This window comes from Pleurodeles waltl, chromosome 7, assembly GCF_031143425.1.
Source record: "Pleurodeles waltl isolate 20211129_DDA chromosome 7, aPleWal1.hap1.20221129, whole genome shotgun sequence".
Lineage (NCBI taxonomy): Eukaryota > Metazoa > Chordata > Amphibia > Caudata > Salamandridae > Pleurodeles > Pleurodeles waltl.
This window is the reverse complement of record NC_090446.1, coordinates 1540996885-1541019601: the sequence shown is the minus strand read 5'-3', so window position 1 is coordinate 1541019601 and position 22717 is coordinate 1540996885.

Here is a 22717-nt window from a genome sequence, read left to right as displayed (position 1 = left end):
CACACCGTCACCTGGTTACCCTCTGCAGTGCCCCCCTCACACACCGTCACCTGGTTACCCTCTGCAGTGCCTCCCCCCTCACACACCGTCACCTGGTTACCCTCTGCAGTGCCCCCCTCACACACCGTCACCTGGTTACCCTCTGCAGTGCCCCCCTCACACACCGTCACCTGGTTACCCTCTGCAGTGCCTTCCTCCCTCACACACCTGGTTACCCTCTGCAGTGCCCCCCTCACACACCGTCACCTGGATACCCTCTGCAGTGTCCCCCCCCACACAGTCACCTGGTTACCCTCTGCAGTGCCTCCCCCCTCACACACCTGGTTACCCTCTGCAGTGCCCCCCTCACACACCGTCACCTGGTTACCCTCTGCAGTGCCTTCCTCCCTCACACACCTGGTTACCCTCTGCAGTGCCCCCCTCACACACCGTCACCTGGTTACCCTCTGCAGTGCCTTCCTCCCTCACACACCTGGTTACCCTCTGCAGTGCCCCCCTCACACGCCGTCACCTGGTTACCCTCTGCAGTGCCTTCCTCCCTCACACACCTGGTTACCCTCTGCAGTGCCCCCCCTCACACACCGTCCCCTGGTTACCCTCTGCAGTGCCTTCCTCCCTCACACACCTGGTTACCCTCTGCAGTGCCCCCCCTCACACACCGTCCACTGGTTACCCTCTGCAGTGCCTTCCTCCCTCACACACCTGGTTACCCTCTGCAGTGCCCCCCTCACACACCGTCACCTGGATACCCTCTGCAGTGTCCCCCCCCCACACAGTCACCTGGTTACACTCTGCAGTGCCTCCCCCCTCACACACCTGGTTACCCTCTGCAGTGCCCCCCTCACACACCGTCACCTGGTTACCCTCTGCAGTGCCTTCCTCCCTCACACACCTGGTTACCCTCTGCAGTGCCCCCCTCACACACCGTCACCTGGTTACCCTCTGCAGTGCCTTCCTCCCTCACACACCTGGTTACCCTCTGCAGTGCCCCCCTCACACGCCGTCACCTGGTTACCCTCTGCAGTGCCTTCCTCCCTCACACACCTGGTTACCCTCTGCAGTGCCTTCCTCCCTCACACAATGTCACCTTGTTACCCTCTGCAGTGCCTCCCCCCTCACACACAGTCACCTGGTTACCCTCTGCAGTGCCCCCCTCACACACCGTCACCTGGTTACCCTCTGCAGTGTCCCCCCCCACACAGTCACCTGGTTACCCTCTGCAGTGCCCCCCTCACACACCGTCACCTGGTTACCCTCTGCAGTGCCTTCCTCCCTCACACACCTGGTTACCCTCTGCAGTGCCCCCCCCACACAGTCACCTGGTTACCCTCTGCAGTGCCTTCCTCCCTCACACACCTGGTTACCCTCTGCAGTGCCCCCCTCACACGCCGTCACCTGGTTACCCTCTACAGTGTCCCCCCCCCCACACAGTCACCTGGTTACCCTTTGCAGTGCCTTCCCCTCACACACCGTCACCTGGTTACCATCTCCAGGCAGGGCTGGTGGAGCTAATAATAGAATACATTTCCCTGAAGAGGTCATTACTGCTTCTCTGCCAACCGAAACTCTGGCTTTGTTTCTCTGCCTGGTGACACCCACCTAATCTGTATAATATGGACCTCACCATTGTGTACTGTGTGAGTGCAGTGTGTTACATTCTACTCCAGGAATCATGTGCGTGAGTGCTGTGTGTTACATTCTACTCCAGGAATCATGTGCGTGAGGGCAGTGTGTTACATTATACTCCAGGAATCATGTGCGGGAGTGCTGTGTGTTACATTCTAATCCAGGAATCATGTGCGTGAGTGCAGTGTGTTACATTCTACTCCAGGAATCATGTGTGTGAGTGCTGTGTTACATTCTACTCCTGTGTGTGAGTGCAGTGTGTACATACTGCACCTGGTGTCCTGTGTGTGAGTGCAGTGTGTTACATTCTACTCCAGGAATCATGTGTGTGAGTGCAGTGTGTAACATTCTACTCCAGGAATCATGTGTGTGAATGCAGTGTGTTACATTCTACTCCAGGAATCGTGTGTGAGTGCAGTGTGTGCATACGACACCTGGTATCATGTGTGTGAGTGCAGTGTGCTGCGTACTACACCTGGTGTCCTGTGTGTGAGTGCAGTGTGTACATACTACACCTGGTATACCATATGTGAGTGCAGTGTGTACATACTACACCTGGTGAACTGTGTGTGACTGCAGTGTGTACATACTACACCTGGTACCCTGTATGTGAGTGCAGTGTGTACATACTACACTTAGGGGGTCATTGTGACCCCAGCGGTGAGTGGTAATGTGGTAGCAGTACCACCAACAGGCTGGTGGTACATACCCCCACATTATGAGAATGGCGGGTTGGCTGCAGCCAACCCGCCTCTTCTCCACTCAGACTACCATGTCAATCTCCGGCCCGGTGGCCGCTATATTACCGCAGGGGGAATTTTGAGCCAGCCTACCACCATGGTTTTCGTGGCGCTAGGAACACCGTGAAAACCATGGCAGTAGGCCCTACCGGTGATGAGGAATTCCTTCCCTGTCACTGGTAGGCAGCTCACCCTTCCCCCCAACACTCCCCAGATGCCCCCCACACCCACCTCCATCCCCACTCTCCCCTTCCGATTCCCTCACCCCCATACACACACACACCCGCAGACACGCACCATGCATACACCCACTCAAATAACACCACACACACAGATGCATTCACACACACTCACACATTCATGCACACAACCCCCCCCCACACACACACAACACCCCCCACCCTTTCCCCTGTCAGAAGCCCAACTTACCTTCTTCCAGGTGGTCTTCTGGCAGGGAACGGGAAGGACACTGCCTCCGCCAGCAGCGCCCGCCAGCAGAACACCGCCAGGTCGTATCACAGGTCATGATACGGCTGGCAGTGGTCTACTGGTGTGGAGGTACTGGTGGTAGCAGCACCACCTTACCACCATCCGCCACTATGATCACTGCGGATTTTCGTCCTTCTTGTGGCGGAAGTCTGGCAGTGATCATAGTGTGGCGGATGGATGGTAGCCGCAGTGACAGTCTTTTGGCAGCCATCACAGCGCCAGTAGGTGGTTTTTACAGCAAATGGCATAATGAGGACCTTAGTGTCCTGTGTGTGAGTGCAGTGTGTTACGTCCTACACCTGGTGTCCTGTGTTTGAGTGCAGTGTGTTACATTCTACTCCTGTGTCCTTTGTGTGAGTGCAGTGTGTTACATTCTACTCCTGTGTCCTTTGTGTGAGTGCAGTGTGTTACATACTACACCTGATGTCCTGTGTGTGAGTGCATTGTGTTACGTACTACACCTTGTGTCCTGTGTGTGAGTGCAATGTGTTCCATACTACACCTGGTGTTCTGTGTATGTACACCTAGTGCACTTTGTGTGAGTGCAGTGTGTTATGTACTACTCCTGGTGTCCTGTGTGTGAGTGCAGTGTGTTATGTACTACGCCTGGTGTCCTGTGTGTGAGTGCAATATGTTACATAGTTTACCTGGTATCCTGTGTGTGAGTGCAGTGTGTTACATACTACACCTAGGTGGTCATTATGAACTAGGCGTGTGGCCTGCCATGCTGGCGGTGGCGGGAAAACCCGCCAGCCGGCATGGCCGGTCACACCACCACATATGAACACCATGAGGGCCGCCATCGGCAGCCCTCACTCACCGCCAGGCTGCATCCGTCAGGCAGCCTGGCGGCAGTCGGAATCATTATCTGACAGGGCAGGGGTGCTGCCCATTGGATAATGATTCCTCAGCCTCCAGCCTTTCCCTGGCGGGGAAACCCACCAGGGAAAAGCTGGCGGAAGGGGTGCACCCGGGCACCCCTGGGGGCCCCAGCACTGCCCATGCACTTGGCATGGGCAGTGCAGGGGCCCCGGTGCAGTGCCCCATCGCGCAGGTCACTGCCCGATTTTCAGGCAGTGATCTGCGCGATGGGTGCAGCTGCACCCGCTGCACAGAGGCATTGGCGGCGGCTCCATGTGGAGCAGCCGTCAATGTCCCGGCCAGGCATTCCTGTGGGCCGGCGGGCGGAAACAATGTTTCCGCCTGCCGGCCCACAGGAATGAACATTGTATGGCCGGCGGGGATCCGGGGACGCTGGCGGTCAGTCTTTTGACCGCCAGTATGAACACGGCGGTTTTGACTGCCGTGTTCATAATGAAGGCCCTAGTGTCCTGTGTGTGAGTGCACTTTGTTGCAATTTACTCCTGGTGTTCTGTGTTTGAGAGCAGTGTGTTACATAGTGATCCTGGTGTCCTGAGTGCAGTGTGTTAAGTACTACACCTGGTGGCCTGTGTGTGAGTGCAGTGTATACATACTACACCTAGTGAACTTTGTTTGAGTGCAGTGTGTTACATTCTACACCTGGTATCCTGTGTGTGAGTGTAGTGTGTTACGTACTACACATGGTGTCCTGTGTGTGAGTGCAGTGTGTTACAATTTACTCCTGGTGTCCTGTGTGTGAGTGCAGTGTGTCACATTCTACTCCTGGTGCCTGGTGTCCTATGTGTGAGTGCAATGTGTTCCATTCTACTAATGGTATGGTCCTGTGTTTGAGAACTGTGTGTTACATTCTATTTCTAGTGTCCTGTGTGTGAGTTCAGTTTATTACATTCTTTGTCTGGTGTCCTGTTTGTGAGTGTGTGTGTTACAATTTACTCCCGGTGTCCTGTGTGAGTGCAGTGTGTTGCATATTACTCCTTGTGAACTGTGCGTGAGTGCAGTGTATACATACTACACCTACGGTCCTATGTGTGCGTGCAGTGTGTTGCAATTTACTCCTGGTATCCTTGTGTGTGAGTGCAGGTTGTTACATACTACTCCTGGTGTCCTGTTCAGAGTGTAGTGTGCTACATTCTACTCCTGGTGTCTTGTGTGTAAGAACAGTGTGTTACATTCTACTTCTGGTGTCCTGTGTGTGAGTGCAGTGTGTTACATTCTGCACCTGGTGTCCTGTGTGAGTGCAGTGTGTTACATTCTACTTCTGGTGTCCTGTGTCGGAGTGCAGTGTGTTACATTCTACTTCTGGTGTCCTGTGTGGTAGTGCAGTGTGTTACATTTTATGCCTGGTGTCCTGTTTGCGAGTTTAGTGTGTTACAATTTACTCCTGGTGTTCTGTGTGAGTGCAGTGTGTTGCATACTACTGCTGGTTTCTCTCATTCGGAGTGCAGCATGTTACATTCTGCTCCTGGTGCCCTGTGTGTGAGTGCACATTCTAGTCCTGATGTCCTGGGTTTAGGAAGCTGGCTCAGTATATGGTGTACATCTATAGGTGACGCACCCTGTACTGAGTTCAGGCAACCCTTAGTGATAGTGTAGGCGGCTCTAGATAAACAGATCTCTCACAAAGGTAGATGTGGAGAGCAGCTAAGGATTATCCAGGAGGGTGTAAAGTGGTTGCAAACACCACACAGGTCAGTCAGTGATGTACACACAGGAAAGAACGACATCACTGTTAGAAAAAAGGTTATATTTATTGTAACACACAAACTATATACTAAAACCTGAAATGCAAACTTCACTCCCAACCCACACTACCACCCAAGGGCCCATAGGACTGGGGAAGTACTGAAACATCAAAGGTATGTAGGTAGGTTACCCCAGGCGCCAGTGTGCAGAGTAGTAATCTCAGGTCAGTGTCCATAGGCTAACATGTGGAGGTTGCAGTTGGAGTTTTTGCATTTCAGGACCCTTCCCAGAGGACCCAGAGGAACCCGCTTGAAACAAGGGAGTTTAGATAGTGCCCCCACCCACAGATGCCCAGAACAGTGGAGTACCTACACTGGGGAGCCCAGGTGCATAGAGGTGAAGTTGTGTCGAAACCTCCTTCTGAAATCAACTGGGACCTTGGTTGTCCAGCTGCTGTCATGACCTGTGGACCAGGTCGGTGGAACCCAGGTGTGGATCCCAGACGAAGAGGACCTAAGAAGAAAGGGGACAGAGTCCAGACCACCCAGAGGTGCCTAGGCAATGCAGGAAGGCAATTCCCACCCTTCTTGGAGATGCTGTCTGTAGGACGGTGGATGAAGAAGTGCAGCAGTGGAATCCAGGTGATGAAGGAGAATCCCAGGAGTCATCCACGAGCTGTCTCATGCCAGCCGTCGAATTGCAGAGGGGTCACTGGTCAGCAGAACCATCAACAAGGCTTGGCAAATGCAGAGAAGCATTGCACAGAGTTTGCAGGATTTGTGGGGACCAGCAAGGTACAAGTGACCCAACCTTGGCAGATAAGTCAGGGCCAGACCTGAGCAAGCAGAAGAGCCAGGAGAATTGCTGGAGTCCCCAGCATTACCCTCTGGCAGCAGGCACAGGGAGTCACAAGGAGACCTCAGCAGCACAGCAAAGAGGGGTACCCACGTTGTAGGAGTTGCAGAGGGGATGTCGTTCTTGGAGCTGGAGAGTGCTGGAGGCCGCGGCTTCTTGGAGCTAGGAGGTCTTTAGGTTGAAGAGCCAAAAAGTCATTGCAATACAAGCAGACGTGGTGCACAGAGGTTCTAGCCAAGAGCTCCAGCTTGGGACCACAGACTTTCCAGTTGCAAGGAAGATAAGTCAGATCTCTGGAGAGCCACAGAACCACCATCTGTATTGTAGAGCCTTGAAGAGTCCATGGTGCAGCAGGATCCAGAAGCCTGTTGTCTTCATTGAGGTGTCTGCAGATGCAGGGGAGTGACTCCTTTACCCCAAGGGAGATTTCTTCTTGCTTTCCTAAGTGCAGGCAGAGTCCCAGTCACTCTGGAGGATGCAAGGCCATGGGACTGCAGAAGTCATGCAGAACTTGGAAACAAGATTGCAGTAGAAGACTTCCTACTGGTAGCTAGGAGGTCTTCAGGCTGAAGAGCCAACAAGTGAGTCTGTGTGTGAGTGCAGTGTTTACATTGTACTCCTGGTATCCTGTGTGTGAGTGCAGCGTGTTGCATTCTACTCCTGGTATCCTGTGTGTGAGAAGAGTGTGTCACATACTACACCTGGTGTCCTGCGTGAGTGGAGCGTGTCACATTCTACTCCTGATTCCTGTGTGAGTGCAGTGTGTTACATACTACACCTGGTGTCCTGTGTAAGTGCAAACAAGTGTATTTTACCACCCTGGATCATATTAGTGCACTGAGTTGCCATTATTAAAATGAGTAAACCCCACCTTCTTTGTGGTGCCAATTTTAATAATGGCTCAACAGGCAAATCAATTCTCTTGTTTCTTTTATATAAGCCATTTTATGAAGATGGAGAAATGTTTTGTGACTATTAGATCAAACGTGAGAGGTTGTTGTACTGAGCACATAATGAACTATTTCAAGGTGCTCACAAAGGTGGTGACCATGGAAAAGGAGGCAGAGTGAAGAAAAGTAAGGGGCATATTTACAAGTCCCATGCACCACTGGTGCGTCACTTTCTTTGATGCTCCGGCGGCGCACAGTGAAGGCCCATTTCTACGAGGCCAGGCAAAGCTACTTGGCGTGGCTTTTCAATGCCTCGTAGATAAGGCATAAGGCAACACAGAGCAAGTTGCTGCATTGTCGTACTCTGCCTCGGGGGCGTTCCATGGGCACTGCAGTGGATTTCCCACATGACACTCATGGGTTTTTAAACATTCCCGGATTCACAGGGATGTATAAATCTGGGAATACATCAAAACTGTACGCCTCCTGACGGGAAATATAACAAGGAGAAATATCTTTATTTGTCCTCATCTTTTCCTCTTTCTACGTCTGCTGCCTTGGATTAAACCCGGATTTGTGACCGGGTGAATGTTTGATTGGTTCTGCTTTCTGTCCATTATTTGTGGTTTTTTGCTTTTCTTGCCCTAAGTGTGCCAGGTATGTGCAGATGTGGGCCTCGGGCTCACTATGCCACTGGATTCAAGCTTGCCTTGTTGATGAAGGATGTTACCCTGAAACCGGTCCCACAATGCTTGTTTCCAGTCCAGGCAGGACCTGGCCTGGCAGTTCGGACTTGACTGTTCCCATGGGGAACAGGGTCAAGACTGATTTGCATATGGCTGGGTCCAAGCCTGGGTGGCATGATGAGCAAAAGAATTGATGGATTAAACCCAGATCTGTGACTGGGTGTGAATGTTTGATTGATTCCGCGTACGTCCATCGTTTGTGTTTTTTTGTTTTCTTGCTTTTCTAAACCCTACATGAAAGCACTGTCAGGATTGGTCTGAGTGGCTTGAACTGCCCTCAGACAGTGCACTGAGGTCTGTGCACTTTCTCCAACCCAGCTGTTCAGCACAACCGGGTTGGAGAAACCTAAGTGCGCATGTATGTTTGGCCGACCTAAGACAGCTGGCCAAATACACATGCGCACTTAGTGCACTTTACTCCGTCTCCCGCCTTCTGTGGCCCAGCCCCGCTCCTCCAAGCACTGCTGGCTAAACTATTGTTTTATTTTTCATCTGCTGGCTCTAAGCCGGGGGGGTTGATGCTACTCCGCCATTGCGGAAGAGAGGCCCATGGTCATACAGTTTGGTCAAGCTGGGTAGCTGTGAAACTGGGACTCTCTGGGTCAAGGCCCCACAACTAGTTTTTCCCTGGGTCCAATAACAGCTTCTGACCCACCTGGGCATGTTATGCGAGTGCATTAAAATATCCTTTTTTATAAGTTGGATCAACTGGTGCTGAAATACCCTTCTTCATAGACAGCTACACCTGGGTAGAAACAGTACAAGCTTCCCTCATTCAGAGGGGTGGCACAGCTATGGTAGCATCAGAACAAGCCTGTGCTATCTTAGGAGAAGTACAAATCAGGCAGCAGCAAGTTCAAGCTTTGCCGCCTCTCACAATAGGTATAGCAGTAACAAATCAAGCTTCCCTCTCTCACAGAATGCGTAAGTGCAATCTTCCCTCCCTTCCTATCAGAAAGTGTAAGTACAAGCTTTCCTCCCTCACATAAGGCATAATTACAAGCTCCTTTCTCACATAGAGGGCGTAAGTACAAGCTTCCCTCTCTCACAGAAGATGTAAGTACGATCTTCCATCTCTCGCACAAGGTGTAAGTGCAGTCTTCTCTCTCTCAGAAGACGTAAGTGCAATCTTCTCTCTCTCTCACAGAAGCCGTAAGTACACACTTCGTTGCCTCCACATTAGGAACAGCATTGCAGTAGCAAAGCAAGCTTCCCTCTCTTACAGAAGGCATCAGTGCAAGCTTCTCTCTCTCACAGAAGACATCAATACAAGCTTCCCTCTCTCTCAAAAGGCATAAGTACAAGCTTCCCCCTCTCTCAGAAGGTGTTAGACCCGGTTTCCTGGGCATCAAGGCACTCAGGGGCTACCCCACACCAATTCCATCAACTGAAGTGTTCCCCACTGGTGTCCTGGGGCCTCAGTACTAGTGGACCGAAAACTGGATAACCTAGTACTCCTCTCCAACACTTCACTCTTCTCAGGGTAGTGAAACAAAGCAGTCCAAAGCTTACTCAGGGAGGTAAGGTGGGTTTAGACGTTCAGAATACAGGGTACACTGTACTACCAGCTAATAATATCAATGTCCAGTCAGTGCTTTACTTTTTTTTAAAGAAAAGTACTTTAATACTCTTAAGAGAAATATACTACTCATAAAATTAGGATTAACAGTGAATAACGGTCATCTCTATAATCCTCTGGGCCAGAGGTCTGACCCCAAACAGTATTATAGCACCTGGAATCTAAGCACTATACAAACGCAGTTAGCATGTAGACACACAATTAACATTGCATATTACAGAACATCTTGCACAGGGTTGCTCTCATTTGCTAGAGCCATCATACCAATCCTTGCAAGCAATGGTGTAGTTTCAGTATATGATGTGAATTCAGACGTTCCACATCAGCCCCAGAACCCACCACCCAAAGAACAGAAGTGCCCTAGAAGTGCCCTCCCACCCTTAGCAAGAACTCCTGTCTGGGGGAGTCAGGGATCTTGTCACAAGTGCCTGATGTCTTTGCACAGTTTACTGTAGTTCCACTAGACTGGTAGCCACTGGCTAGCAGTGTGAGGGTTTTAGCTGGCCAGAGTGCCAGTACACACTGGTATCCCCATGTATCACAAAGAGAAAGATAGGGGGCCTGCGTCATAGGACACTCTTCCCCAGCTACAGATTGTAACTAAGTATCACAGGGGTGGGGTCTGAGCAAAGTTATCTCACTTTCAAAGGGATGGTAGAATCAAGCTTCCCCGTCTCCTTCTGTTGATGTGCTACAAGTTTCCTTATCTTGAACATCTGTTTGAAATGTCCTTATCTTCCAAGCCGATGCTGCCCGACAAGCCTCACAAACAGCTGGCCCTCTGCTTCTATATTCAGGCTGCTGATTGATCCTTTTGAGCTTTCATAGCCGGCAAATTCCTTCAAAGGACAATTCATCCATCACAGAGAAAACTCTCAAGGTTAGACGCAGTGAGCCTTGCCTTCACACCGCAGGTCCACAGCTGGCTTCTGTAGATGCTTGTTAGAACTGAAGACCAGTCCTGAACAACCACTGACACTCAGAGGGTCTGCTACTTTTGAATCCTGGGTGCCCCTCCAATCATGTGGCCTATCTGTGTCATGCTCATTGCATGTATAAGGCATGTATAGGATGAGCTACTGGGCTTCAGGACAGGCTCTTACTATCACCCCAGGCTATTCCCCAGAGAGGAATTTTAATTAACTCCAGACCAGAAGACATTGACCATCAATGAAAAGAGTGGGGGGCCCTCCTAAGAGTTACTGCCACTAAACTCAGATAACAGCCAGTGTCTACCCCCAGCCACCAGGCTTCCCCAAGGAATAGGGAGGGGCACGGGGGAGCTGAAATGTTAAGCAGAACAGCTCTGCTCACATTAAACACAATGGTTCACCTCACCATTCTCCACTAGCCAACCTACTGGCTCTCAAACACACATTCCAGGTAGACTAAGGCAACAGGACCACAGGTAAAGAAGACTGCACAGACTTGATCAGGAGGGTGGCTAGTAGCTCCCCCCACCACCAAGGATACAGGTATCCCTGACTAGAGATTTATTTCTGCCACCTCTGTCAGTCTACCATTGCCTTGGTAGAGAGGGCAGTAGCCACTCTCTGTGAAATAGGGATGCACTATGCATGCACCAGTCAACCTGAGAACTAAGCTCTAAGGTCTCGGTCCATGTAAACAGGGAGGTTCCAAGTTCCTAATACAAGCTGTAGCACTAAGATGTGCCCGATGGGTTGCGCCAGGGAAGAATCCATAACCCACATCCTCTTCCAATGTTTTGCATACCATAAACAGAGGGCTTCTTGGATTATTCCATTATGTAAAAAAATGGGTTTTAGGAATTGCCTATCGGCTCTGAGAGTTTTTAAGTCTGATCCAACTGTTTTAGTAGCTTGTTGTTTGGCAAAATGTTTAGAATCTATTTGGCACTGCAGACTGAATATGTTAAAAAAAACTGGAAAAAATCCAACAACAGATAATGGGAGTGGTCATTGACAAACTTACTTGTGAATTTTAATGTATGCATACACCAATTCTCTATTGTCCAATGAATTTTCCGTGTTTTATATTCTTATATGTCTTAAATGGAAACGTTTTCTATTTTTATCTTATTCATTGTTTTTAGTTAGGTATATATACTTGATTTATGATATTTATCACAAAAAACTTTGCATTTTTGCACGATTTTATAATATGGTACGAATTTTTACAGGGAGAATGTTTTATATTCGAGGATTTTTACATATGGTTTAGTGTTTTGTAATTGAGATTTCTATACATAGCCTGTTTTCTTGTAAAATTGTGAATTTGTGGTCTGCTTTTATGGTATTTATTTTTACCGAAATAAAGCTGACTTGTAACTAAACAGGGAGGTCCTCAGTGGATCTACGTTTGTCAGGTTCACTGGGGTAGGGTTCCAGAAACCATACAGTAACTTTTAAGTGGCATACAGTAACTTTTAAGCAAGTCCACTGACCTTCTGGTCAGCATCTGTCGCTCCCTCCTGCGTGGCCACTGCTGCTGCTGCTGCCTCTGTTGGGTTCTGACATAGCCTGCCGGCTCTGTGTTCGAGGCCCATCTCCACCCAAAGGCACCCACCTGCGCCTCATCCCTGGTGGCCATCTGTGTCTGTTTTTCTTCCTGTTTTTTACTCCTTTTCTGTTACTGCACTTTTTATCCCGTTTTCACGCTCCTTACTGCTCCCTTGCTTCCATCCCTGCCGCTGCTGCCCCTGTGACCCCACCCTCGAAGCACTTTCCCACCCTCCCACTTCTCAGCTGACCAATTTCATCCCCCTCCCTCCCCTTCTTAAGGGTGGCTGCGGCTGCGCAGTGGGTGTGCCAAATGTGTCCCGTCAGCACACGTCCGTGCCTGGACCACACCCTGCACCATGAACCCTGGCTCTCGCAACATACGACGCTGAAACCCTCCACACACTGAACCCAGGATGTTAGATCGCCTGCCACCTTGCTTCCCTCAGAGGCACCCATGCACTTTTTCCTGCCGCAACTGCCACTGTGCCTTCTCCGTACTCTAAACGCCAGATCCCCCCCCGCCTCAGTACCATCAAAAACCCTTCCAGGTCACCTCAAGTGCATCCTCCTCAGCATTCGCTCCCTGCACAAGCATGCTGTGGAACTTTGAGAACTGATAGACTCCACCAGCTCGGACATTGCCGTCCTCACCAAGACATGGGTAAACACAGTATCTGAACCGGACATCACCATCGCCATCCCCAGTGACTAGAAACTGCTCCTCAAGGACTGACCTTCCGGACCAGGTGGCGGACTAGCTATCACCTACAGGACCACCCTCCGCAACACACAGGAACACTCCCCTCTCATGAAGCGCGTCGACTTCCAAGTCCACGTCACCTCGAAGACCACCATCCTCGGCACCCTCATCTACAGACTACCTGGCCTACGCCCAGCTTTCAGCGACTCCATCGTCGATGTCATAGCTCCCATGCACTCACCTCCACCAAGTACATTCGCCTCAATCGGCCTCAAGCAATTAGTCACCTCATCAATGCACATCTCCAGACACACACTCAAACCCATCTTTTCCGTCAGCAGCAACGTCACCATTGACGACTCAACATTGCTAGAGTCAGCCACTTTCCCAGATGACTGGAAGCATGCCGAGATCCGCCCACCTCTTCAAGAAACATCACTGATCTCAAGAATTACCATCCCATCTCGCTGTTGTCCTTCCCAGCCAAGGTCACCAAAAAAGCAATCAATGCTCAGCACCACCAACACATCGAGGACAACATCCTGGTCATCTCCCAATCAGGTTTCAGAACTAATCACAGCACCAAGACCACCCTGCTCACCGTCACAGATGGCATCTGCTCTCTCCTCAACAGCAGTAAAACAGCAGCCCTCATCCTACTAGACCTTTTGGCTGCCTTCGATACAGTGTCCCACCGCACCCTATGCACCAGGCTCCACACAGCAGGCATACGCAACAAGGCCCTTCGGTGGATACACTCCTTCCTGACAAACAGAACGCAAAGAGTCAGACTCTCTGGACATCGTCGGCGGTGGATGAGCCATCGCCTCCGCCTATCAATCAACTCACCGGAACATTCTCCTCTCATGGAGCACCTCGACTTCCAAGTCGACGTCACCCCGAAGACCACCATTCATGGCACCCTCATTTACAGACCACCTGGTCTGAACCCACGCCCAGTTTTCAGCAACTCCATTATCGACTTCAAAGTCCCTGAGGTACTCGCCTCCACCAACTACATATTCCTCGGAGACCTCAACTTCCACATCCACGACCATGACGACCACAACACCTTGTCGAACCTTGACACAATCGTCCTCAAGCAACTGGTCATCTCATCAACGCACATCACTGGACACACACTCGACCCCATCTTCTCTGCCAGCAGCAACGTCACCATCGGCGACTCAACACCGCTACACTGGACTGATGACCACTGCATCAATTTTTCCATCAATACATCTACAGCTCACATTCACACAGCCTGCCCCCACAGGAAATGAAACCAGATCACAGAGGAGCAACTCATCAACACCCTCAGCAACTCGCCACCCCTGACACAACAGATGCCAACACTTCAGCATGCAACCTCTGCCAATGGATCGACAATTGCGCCAACACCCTAGCCCCACTCCGAGTGACCACAGGGAAACACACCACTAAGAAAGACTGCTGGTTCACCCCACACTCCATGATTCTAAGAGCACCTATAGGAAACCCTTCTCCTAAGCCTGAGACGACTCCTTGTAGCCCTCAACACTTGGCAGCCCCCCAAACCCTACAGACCACGCACGCAACCATGGCGTCATCATCGACTCATCGATCACCATGACAAGACAGGACAACTCTGTCACCTCCACCTGTTTCCACACCCTCAGATTCCCTAATAGGTAGTCTGTATTCCTGAACTTTGGAACAGTGCATGTCAGTTTATAGATGAGGTTCATCTAGGGAGGCTGGGGCACTGGACCATTAACTCTCCCTGTTTCCCCCCACTCTCCTGCATTGTCTGGGGCTCCATGTGGCTCTTGTCGACTGGGGAGATGGTCTGGTCCCTGCTGGTGCACAGGGCACCACATGGCTCTAGCTGAGTGTGGGGCGGGGCATGGGACGCTCCCTACCGGAGCTGGTCCCTAGGGCACCTCATGGCTCTTGTCGTCAGGTGGAGATGGTCTGCTTCCCGCTCGAGCTAGTGCCTAGAGCACCACATGGCTCTTGTGGGCTGGAGGAGTTGGTCCGCTCCCCGCTGAGCTGGTGCCTTGGGCACCACATGGCTCTTGTCAGCTGGGGGAGATGGTCCGCTCCCTGCTGGAGCTGGTGCCTTGGGCACCACATGACCCTAGAGCACTCCTGGGTTTAGCGGGCTGTGACACATAAGCCGCTCTCTGCCTATATGTGAAGGGGCTGTGAATGCCACCCTGGCCTCAACGTGGCGGCCCCGGTGTCCTCTCCCTGGCTTTCGCTCCGTGACCTCCACGTGCGAGGCCGATGCCCGCCGGAGCCGGACACCCGTGCCCTCTGGAGCTGGCATCTACCAGACAGGGGTGGCACCAATAAACTCTTCTGTCCCGACACTGACTTTGAGGACTCTGTACCCCGGGGCCCGACCTCGCCCCCTCACCTCAGCCCCAGCCCTTTTGTGCTTTGTACAGGCACGAGGGCTTCCAAGCGCTTTCCTGCTCTCATTCCATACTGTGACGGATTATGCGGTAGCGGACGAATCTAGTGTTATGGTTTACAAATAATAAACAGATATTGTATGTTAGGTTAGTTTATATTATGTATTGAATAAAATATAATGAAAATGCACGTTAGGACGGGTCGGTGCTAAGGACCGCATCGTTACCCACAATCCTTCACTCGAGGGCCCCCACCCCAGCCAGTGGCCCTCCCCACCAGGAGTCTCTTTGAGCTCGCGGGCTCCGGTCCGTCCCACTCACAGGGGAGAGTCCATGTCACAGGGGGAGTCCCAGGTGCCCAGGGTCACACACTGCTCAGTGCAGACCGGCCTCGAAACTTCTTGGGAAACGGAATTCTCAGCTCGAAGGGTGACTCAATGTGACCCAAATAAACCAACCTCCTCCTCAGGACACGCCCCTCTGTGCACAAACAGCCTCAAGGAAGCAGGAAGCACAAATACATTTTTCATATTTAATCAGCGCGAGCTTCCTGCTGGGCGCGGTGCCAACCCCTTCCCAGGAGCTCCAGCCTCGAGCGTGGCCACCAGTGTGTGTGGAGCGCCGTGTGGAGCTGGCGAAGTGATTGTCTCTGCGCATGTGCCTGTGTGTACGGGGTCTGTGGCCCTCTGTGTGTGCCACCGTGCATGCCCCATGGCCGCATGCGTGTGCCACTGTGTACAGAGTCTGTGGCCCTCTGTGTGTGCCACCGTGCATGCCCCATGGCCGCATGTGTGTGCCACTGTGTACAGAGTCTGTGGCCCTCTGTGTGTGCCACCGTGCATGCCCCATGACCACATGCGTGTGCCACTGTGTAAAACTATGCACTACTCACCCATTAGGGTCTCAATGCGCTGTACACATACTGCTGTGGAGCCCCTCCTGGCTTTACCCTGTGAGGTGCCCACTCCTGGGCAATCCCCAGGGTGAAGCAAAGCATCCAAGCGCTGTCACGGCTGTTGTGGAGATTAAGCAAGCTATTGCCCAGAGTGGGACCCGTTAATTAGATTAGGCACCGAGGTGAGAATTATCTGGTCCAAGAGAATCGAAAACAAGGCAGGAATTGAACCCTGGTCCCGGACCAGATTTTTGCATTAGGGTCTGTCGCTCTAACCACTGTGCCACACTTCTAGAGAGTCTGTGGCTCCTTATCTGTGTGTCTACTGTGCATGCCCCATGACCACATGCATGTGCCGCTGTGTATGGAGTCTGCCGTCCTGTGTCTGTGAACCACTTTCAGTGTGCACCACTGTTCAAGTCCCATGACCATGTGCACGTGTCACTGTGTACTTAGTCTGTGGCCTTCTGTCTGTGCACTACTGTCTGTGTACACCACGGTTAGTGTGTGGCGCCAAATGGAGGTAGCAAAGTGTGTGTGTCTCTGTGCATGTCCGACGGCTAGGTGCTTGTGCCACTGTGCAGAGAGACTGTGGCCATGTGTCTGTGCAAAACTATCGGAGTGTGCCTCTGTGTACAGAGTACATGACCACATTTGTATGCCTCTGTAAATGTCCCATGGCCACGTGCCTGTGCCACTGTGCACAGAGTCTGTGGCCATGTGTCTGTGCACCACCATCTGTGTGTGTGTTGAAGGCGGTACGTTTTGTTTGGCGGAGGCTGGTGCCCTAGCCAGGCAGAATTCCCACTCCCGTCAGGGGTGGGCGATTACACTCACTGTATAAACTGCACCCACTCTTGGGTAGTTTGGCACAGAGAAGTGAGGCTTATCACAGGGGCAATGTGTAAAGCATTGGAACAACAATACCACACAATTACGCTGAGTCACAAAAGAGACTTCACACAAGGTGTATGTAAATAAGTTTTGTATTCAACACACAAGTTAATTAACACAGCATGAATAACATGCAAATCTGGGCAGGAATTACCATTTGAAACAACACTAGCTGCACTAGGCTGAACTGTGTTAAAACGACATTTGCAGTATGCACACCTGAGAAAAGAAATGCACTCTCCCAGCACCCACATGAGGTGCCAAACGTTGTCAGCATGAGATCCACCCTAGAGGAGGAGTGGCGCCCAGCGGAGCCAGGCATTCTAATACACAAAAGTTACCCTCAAGGGATGCACAACGTCTGTGGCACAATGACTTGAGAAGCCCCAGATGGTCCTGGTTGCACATGAAGAGATACCAAACCGCACCTCCCTGGATGGATAGAGGCGCTACGTCGGGTGCGCGCTGATTTGAGTCATACCGGACAATTCCAATCACAACCACAAAGTGCTCAATGATGTCCCTCTCTGACTTGAGTCATACCAGATAGGTTCCAATTGCATACACAAAGTGCTCAATGTCATACCTCCCTGGAAGAAGGCACAACGTCTGATGCGTGATGAACTGAGTTGCACCAGACAATCCTTGAGCAAGCACAGAAAGGATTCCAACTTCGTGGCTCCCTAGAATGAGGCACAACATCTGGTGCACAGTGATTTGAATCACACCATACGATCTGGCTACACACACACAAAAGATGTAAGTACAGTGGGGCTGCACAAGTTAGGATACAGCACTGCTCCTGAGACTCCCACACCTCAGACGGTTGTCACCTATTACACGGCTACCACACACAATGAGCATCACATTAGAGAAATGCGATGCACTCAACAAACTAGGATCATGTGGGATACGGCACCAGTGAATCTGCTCACAACAAATCAGCTGCTTATGCATGTCGTGGCCCCATGAAGGAGGGCCACACTCCTTGAAATGTGGGCAATACTTTGAAGGTACTACCCCAGGTGGCTCTCCAAAGTAGGGGGTCTCCAGATAGTCTACTTGCTTCAGCGCTTACACTGTTGCTGCCTGATAAAGTCTAGCCAACGATGCAAGTACTTACGAGGACACCACTCTCCAGATGACACCGGTAGAAGGTGTAGGTCCCTCATGGGAGGTCCTTGATGTCCCTGAGACCTCCACAAAAGAAAAGGGGGCACGTTTTCATACCCTTGGAGAACCCACTTCAGAGTGGCACACTGCAGCAACAAGTTTGCCCAGGCCAACCACAATGTTGAAAGGGTGCGCAGTCTCTTCTTGGAGCAGCAAATACTCCTTGTACACAACAGAGTCCTCTGGTGTAGCGTCTCTGTCCCACGTTGCTGCAAGCGTAGCTCTAAGTTTCGGAAGTGTGGTACCAGTAGATATACTGACGTGTGCCTTTGAAGTTGAGGGTGCTTCATAGTGTTCCACTTTGAACCACAGATGTCTCCCCTACACTTTCTGTCCTGTTTGCCATGGAGCCATGGACTGCAGATCATTATCTTTAGTGGGGCCATGACCAAGCTCCAAGAGGCCAAGTGTCAAAACCTCTCCCTCCAGTCTATCCAGCCAGACCCTCAACTGGCAGAAGCCTGTCATCCCAGGTGCCCAGGTTTTAGGGTTGTTGCTAGGGATGCACAGATGTGCTTTCCCCAGCCTCCAGTGAAATGGAGTTGGAACTAAAAGGCATCAAAAGAGAGTTTTTAGAACATAGAAATGCCTACTTCTTAGAAGTGTCATTTCTAGAGCATTACTGAAAAAAACATATTTACCATGGGAAAAGGATTTGTCCTTATGAATCCAATGACAGTAAACATTATGAGGCTGCTCCACTGCAATCCACTGTTGTGGTTCAGGATAAATTGTAACATATCCGCATGTTAACCTATGGGCATTTCAGCTCTCTTGTGTAGTGCAAACACACATAGGTATTCTTTCACATGTGCCCTGGCGCACGCACAAGCTGTCAGGCTCACTGTACATTGAAACACCATTGTGCAACGACAGAACCGGTCCATTATTGGACACCATGGGGCAAATGCGCACATACTGTCCTGCCAGGCCAGGTTCAGCACATATTAGAATACCATTGCGAGTGTGCCCACTCCGAGCTGCAGTAGCAGGTCCAGAACACACCAGTTAGCAACGCTTCCCACCATGCGTAGAAAAGGCACAGGCACTTTCACACTGTACTCACAGTGGGACAGTGCCCCGGGTCCTAATTCTACTCACAGGGAATCAGAGGAACCTATGGGAGGGGCTGACCCCTTAGGCAGGGAGAAACCATGTCGGGATTTTTGCCTGCTTGGGCAGGGCACACTCTGGTGCACCAACCACACCTACCACCCTCACTGCCCTTCAGGGGCACTCTATGGGTGTCATAAGGCGTACTCAGGGGTGGTCAAGGCATGAGTGATGCCACCCTGGGTGCAGAAGCGCCTCCCCAGGCCTGCACTGTCAGGCCTGATACATGTGGGTCAGGCTATTCTGGTGGGTGGCACACACAGTGCAGGGCCCCACCAGTAGCCAGGGCCTCACCTGCCCCAGGTATGTGGTGTACCTTTTTTCAGGGCACTCCTGGGGACAGCACCTCAACCACCCAAGTACGTGCCCCTTCCTGGTCTATGTAGGAAAGTCACACGCACTTTCCCACTGCAGTGTAGTGGGAAAGTGCCCAGAGTCCTAACGCCACGCTAAGAGAGTCATCAAAAAGCAGGGAGGAAGAAGCAAAAAGTTTCCCCCAACAAGGCCATGTCCAACAGTGTGCCAGTGTGTATGTCCCATGGCCGTGTTCCTGTGCCACTATGTACTGAGTATGTGGCCTTTGGTCTGTGCACGACGGTCAGTGTACTCTGTGCATCCCCCATGCCCACGTGTGTGCTGCTGTGTACAGAGTCTGTGACCCAATATCTGGGTGTGCCACTGTGCGTATTCCATGGCCATGTGTGTGTGCCACTGTGTACAGAGTCTCTTGCCCTATGAATGTACGCCATTATCTGTGTGTCCACTGTGCAAGTACCATAAGTACATGTGTGCACCTCTGTGGCCTTGCGTGTCAGCACCAATATCTGTCTTGCCACTGTGAATGTCCCATTGCCATGTGCGTGTGCCACAGTGTTCGAAGTCTGTGGCCCTGTGTCTGTGTACCATTACCTGTGAGTCCACTGTGCATGTCCAATGACCATATGCATATGCCACTGTGTACAGAGTGTGTGGTCCTCTGTCTGTGCACCACCATCTGTGTCCACTGTGCATGTCCCATGACCACAAGTGTGTGCTTCTGTGTACAGTCTGTGGCCCTGTGTCTGTGCACCACTGTGTGTTTGTACCATGTGCAAGACCAATGGACATGAGCGTGTGCCACTATGTACAGGGTCTCTGGCCATGTGTCTGTGCACCATTATCTGTGACTGCCACAGTGCATGTTCCATGGCCATGTGTGTGTGCCACACTGAGAAGGGGGTGGATTTATTGTCAGCAGAGGTCAGGGAGTGTGATTGCCTGCGTCCACCCCACCCCCATCACCTTAGTAAAAGGCCCTCTGAGGCCCATATTTATACTCTGTTTGCGCCAGATTTGAGTCATTTTGTTTTAAAATGCAAATCCGGCACAAACTTAACTCCATATTTATACTTTGGCGCTAGACCCGTCTAGCGCCAAAGTTTTGGAGTTTGCATTGGTTTTTGCTTGCGGGAAATTACCTTGAGTCAATGAGATGAAAGGTTGGTGTTCCCGGGCAAAAACGCATGCTATGGTCATAGTGCCATATTTATCCTCCCGTGCTGAAAACAGTCACGGGAGGAAGAGGGCCTTAAATAATGGCGCTAAGCCTGCTTAGCGCCATTATTTAACGCCTGGGTATGGGCAGGCATTAGGGAGCCTGTGAGCCTTTTCCATGGACAGAGACCATGGAAACAGCCCACGGGTGCCCTTTCCTGCCCCCAGAGACACCCCCACCCACCCGCACCCACACCTGGAGGACACCTAAGGATGGGGGGACCCATCTCAGGTAAGTCCAGGTAAGTATTTTAAATTTTTTTTCAAAGTGCCACAGGGGGGCCTAACTTGGGCTGTACTCAATGGCCATGCCCAGTGGACATAAGTCCCCTGGCCATGGCTGTTGGGCTGGGAGGCATGGTTCCTGTCTTTACTTAGACAGGAGTCATGTCTATGGGGGTTATGAGTGAAACAAATGACGCTAATCAGGTTAGAGTCATTTTTTTTACTCTAACCTGACTAACGCCATTCTTTCACGCACAATCTCCAGTTTCCCCTACGCCTCCCCCACCCGGCTAGTGTCAATAATTTTTACGCTAACTGGGCTTTACCGCTGGCTGGCGTCCAGGAATGGTGCTAGCCGGCGATATACTTCTTGACGCAAACCTGCGCTAATGCAGATTTACGTCAAAAAGTATAAATATGGGACTGAGTGTCCATGAAACTGAGGAATGTGAGAGTCCTACCTTGGTACCACACCACTCACCCCACTATCTCACACCCCGCCCTCCTGCCCCTCACCTACACCCAAGATTTCTTCTACCAATTTTCTCCAAACAGAGGGGTCACAACTGCCCCCTGCATCAAGGGCTTTAAACTGCCTTCAGATACGACCTCCCCGTAGTGTCAGACCAGTAGCGGCTTCTGCCAATCTAAAGTGGTGGGTGGGTAGGGTAATAATAATAAAATCATTTTTTTTTTATTACCTGCTGCTCCCGGTCCAGGTAAGCCTCCTCGCTGGGGTGCAAGCACAGGCTCCCAATCCAGATGCTGCTCTCATGCTATGCCAAGCATGAGAGAAGCGCCGGAGATTGGCCTGATCGAGTGGTCTGATGCTTTCTCAGGCACAGGGAGCCTGTGCCATTTCTCCAGCTGGGTTAAAGAAATGTAAGTGTGCATGTCGGATTGGCCGTCATAAAGATGGCCGGTCAAACCGACATGTGCACTGTACAGTGCCCACCACTCCTCCCCCCTGCCATGGCTCGTCCACCGTCCCACCCTAGATTGCATGGCTCAGTCAGACAATGATAAATTAAATGATAATAACATTGTTTTATTATCATTTAAAATTTTCACTGACTCAGTGACGCTCCTCCGCTATTATGGAGGAGCCGCTCCTGGGTCAGACCTTCCCCGCATCACCTCCCTCTGCATATCCAGACACGCCCTCAAAGCTAACTTGTCCAGACAAGCGAAGAGTAGATCACCCAGTGCGAAAGCTAATGTCAATTCTATGTCCTCCAAATCACCATCTGCATGTTCAACAAGCAATGGCAAAGGCAGTAGGTCTGACCTTGGATGCTAGTGTGAAGGGGCTACATTTTTAAATTTTTTAACTGCAATCACATTCAACAAAATATGAACAAGATTTGTTTCAATAAAAACTGTAAAGTAAAATAATTAAATATGGTATATACTTTCCTTAGAACAATAACAGTGCTTCCTATAACAGCGGAATAACATTTTTTATTTTAATGCACATCACAGAAAAATATGATTATTACTGGCACAGAGAGAAGGCGATTTGGGCTTTGAGTTACTGTAACTTAAAGACATAGCTTAAACACACAAGGATAAGTAAAAAACAAAAAGGATAAAAAATGGACTGAAAAAGCACTGACAAAGTAAAGTATGGGCCCACCAGTCCTGACACCAAAGTTCACGTGAGATGAGTTGTAATGCTTGTTTCCAGTCCAAGGAGGACCTGGCCTGGCAGGTCAGGCTGGACTGTTCCCATGGGGAGCAGGGTCAAGACTGATTTGCATATGGCTGCGTCCAAACTGGGGTGGCGTGGTGAGCAAAAGAACAATGGAGAAA